The following is a 3,580-nucleotide window of genomic DNA, read 5'->3' as shown; positions in this document are numbered from 1 at the left end:
TGGAGGCACACTGGCCAGCCTCGCCAGCCAACTGGGGAGCTGTTGGGTCAGTGAGAAATCCTGTCTTAAAACACAAGATAGAGAGAGATTAATGAAGACACTCGATGTCATCTTTTGAACCACACATATACGTGCACACCCACAAGCTGCACACCCACAAGCATGTGCACAGACACAAACACATACCAATTGAAGGTAGCTGTAAAATTAGTTTTAAAATATACTATAAAATCCTCACGGGTTTGGGGATTTAGCTCAGTGGTAGAGCGCTTGCCTAGCAAGCACAAGGCCCTGGGTTCGAGCCTCAGCTCCAAAAAAAAAATCCTCATAATGGGCTTAGGCTGGGTCTCTGCAGCAGAGTCTGCCTAGCATATTTGGGGCCCTCGCCTTGGCTTGATCTCCAGCACTGTAAAACAACAGTAATATATAGCGATGATAACAGTAACAAATAAATAAAATTTAAAATAATAGACACCTTTGTAGGTGTCTATCATTACTTGACTTCTTAAATCTTTTTTCTTTATTTCTTTCTTTTGACTAGTTCTTGCGATGTGGCCTAGGCTGAACTTGAACTCAAGATCCTCTTGCCTCAACTTCCCAAGTACTGAAATTATAATTGTGAACCTCCACAGCCAACCTTAAATCTTAATAAACAAAAGTGTAGCTCATAAATGTTAGACACACCAATAAAAAGACATTCATGATACAATGCAAGAAATGTCCTCTAGATCTATTTTTCAGCTTGGAATCCAATACAAGACAGGTTTTTAGTTTTGGGTTTTTTTTTGGTGGGCCAGGGGGAGGGTTCGGTTAGTTGGTTTCTGTTTTGAGACAGGGTCTTATATATTATAGGCTGACCTTGAACTCACTATATGAACTCCTGATCCTCCTGCCTCCATCTCCCAAGTGTTGAGATTACAGGTAAGCACCACCATTCCCAGCTACGTGATACCTTTCATCAAAGAGCAGTAACAAGGAGCCATACACAAATTTCCACCTATCCACCCTAATACACCAAGTTGCAAGCTGGACTTTCAGGATAGAATGAAAGTTACCTTTCTGAAAAGCCCTCAAAGCAGCAATCCCAGGTTAAGAGGACAGTCACGGCTTTCAACAACTGTGTCTAGGCTGAGCAGGAGCAACCAACTTTTCCCAGACTACACTGAGCACTGTCTAGGTGAAGATAACAGCAATTTCCAGGACTTGTTGCATATTGAAGCTTCTAGTGGATCTTTAAAACCACAGTGCATGACTTCAGTATGGTCAAACCACGTCTTGCCAAAGGTTTGATAATCTGTGTTATATGCTTGTAACTGTAGCCCTTGGGAGGCAGAGAGACCCTGAGTTGTTTTTGCAGTGCTGAGGAGCACACCAGGTCCTCAGTGCATGCTGAACAAGCACTCTACTACTGAGCTGTATGTCCAGCCTTTAAAAAAAAAAAAAGCTGCAGTTTGAAGCCATCCTGGTCTACAGAGTGAGTTCCAGGACAGCCAGGGCTACACAGAGAAACCCTGTCTTGAAAAACAAAAATAAACAAACAAACAAAAAGCGAGATGTGGGTACCCAACATTTGGGAGGCAGAGGCAGGCAGATTTCTGAGTTTATAGCCAGCCTGGCTTACAGAATGAGTTCCAGGAAAACCAGGCCTGGCTCACAATTAGCTATTTAGAAAAAAAGAGAGAGAAAGAAGGGGAAGAAGGAAGGAAGAGAGGGAAGGAGGGAGAGAGGGAGGGAAGAAGGAAGGAAGGAAGGCTGTATTGCAGCTGATATCCTGCTATAAGACATCCATCATGGATCAGCAATGGTGCTTGCACGCCTTTAGTTCCAAGACCCTGGATGCAGAAGCAGGGGAATCTCTGTGAGTTGAGGCCAGCCTGGTCAGACCCTGTCTCAAAACACCATTAAACAAACAATAACAAACCGACATCTCCTATGACAAGAGAAGGATGATGCTGGGTGTGACTGCATACAGTTGGCAAGAGGTGTATACAGTAGGTGCTCTACAGTGACTTCAGCACACTGCAGTCTGTTCCCCTTCTCTCTGCATTTAATAGATATGAGGTGCTGTGGGATGGTCTGTATGTCAAATGTGTTGCTGATTGGTCAATAAATAAATCACTGATTGGTCAGTGGCCAGGCAGGAAGTATAGGCGGGACAAGGAGGAGAATAAAGCTGGGAAGTAGCCGGGCGGTGGTGGCGCACGCCTTTAATCCCAACACTCGGGAGGCAGAGGCAGGTGGATCTCTGTGAGTTCGAGGCCAGCCTGGGCTACCAAGCGAGTTCCAGGAAAGGCGCAAAGCTACACAGAGAAACCCTGTCTCGAAAAACCAAAAAAAAAAAAAAAACAAAACAAAAAACTGGGAAGTGGAAGGCTGAGTCAGAGAGACGCTGCCAGCCGCCATGATGAGAAACAGCATGTGAAGATGCCGGTAAGCCACGAGCCATGTGGCAAGGTATAGATTAATGGAAATGGATTAATTTAAGCTGTAAGAACAGTTAGCAAGAAGCCTGCCACGGCCATACAGTTTGTAACCAATATAAGTCTCTGTGTTTACTTGGTCAGGTCTGAGTGGCTGTGGGACTGGCAGGTGAGAGAGACTTGTCCTGACTGTGGGCCAGGCAGGAAAACTCTGCCTACAATGAGGTGTGACACAGGCATTAGAATTATAATGTGCAGCAAAGTTGGAGCTCAGCAGGTGAAGCAGGCTCATGGTAAGGTCTCAGAAGCAAGCAGGCTCCTTCATTGTTTCACAGTAGCAGCAGTATTATAACCATTGCGGCCTCTACTGGGTACATTTTTCCTGCTAACAAACCTCCATGGAAATAAGTCGTCTACAGAAGGCCGCTTGGTGGCCATGATCTCAGAGCACAAGGATGTGTTGGACATGGAGGGAAGGCTGACAGGAAATGGGGTCTTCAGGGTCATCACGTGAATATAATTGTCTAACCAGAAATTCCTAGGGTGCTGGAACCACTAAATTCTTACTACAGGCCATCATTCTTGTATTAAAACCATATTGATTCTGATTGGGTAGCAAGTATTGATTTGCTTTCTTTTTTAGTTTTAGTTACATGTATGTGTGTGTGTGTGTGTGTGTGTGTGTGTGTGTGTGTGTGTGTGTGTATGTGTGTGTGTATGCATGCACAGGAGTGCAGGTGCCTATAGAGACAAGAAGAGGGTGTCAGAACCCATGGAGCTGGAGTTACAGGTGGTTCTGATCACCTGTTATGAGTGCTGGAAACCAAACTCATGTCCGTCCTCTGCAAGAGCAGTACTTACTCTTAACCATCTCTCCAGCCCCAGTTTGCTTAATTTTTATTCGTTATGCCTTTGGCTCTGCTAATGACTCTTTGCTCATTCTTAAAGAAGTGTACCTAAGCCTCTACATGTGGCTGGCCAGACCTGACCTCTGGGCTCCCATAACCCCTCTACTTAAACATCTGCCCTGCTCCTTGTCACATGGCCTCATGGGTAAACATCTGTTGTTTTTAATGCTCTGGGAACTCCCCAAAGGCAGAGACTGGGCTCTTATTTTAAATGTCCTGTGTCCCTAGTGCCAGGGTCAGTTCCCCGTTTTT

The 3,580-nt window shown here is 45.1% G+C and overlaps 1 non-coding gene across 1 annotated transcript; it reads left to right on the top strand.

The window, feature by feature from the left end:
• The first annotated feature begins 241 nt into the window (after positions 1-241).
• On the top strand, positions 242-316 carry Trnaa-agc (transfer RNA alanine (anticodon AGC)). Its single transcript has one exon. It is a non-coding gene; the product is annotated as a tRNA-Ala (tRNA).
• The last annotated feature ends 3,264 nt before the right edge of the window (positions 317-3,580 follow it).

Source organism: Peromyscus californicus, unplaced genomic scaffold (genome assembly GCF_007827085.1).
Source record: "Peromyscus californicus insignis strain IS unplaced genomic scaffold, ASM782708v3 Scaffold_3__1_contigs__length_106647218, whole genome shotgun sequence".
NCBI classification, from domain to species: Eukaryota; Metazoa; Chordata; class Mammalia; order Rodentia; family Cricetidae; genus Peromyscus; species Peromyscus californicus.
This window is presented reverse-complemented; position numbering and strand designations above follow the sequence as displayed.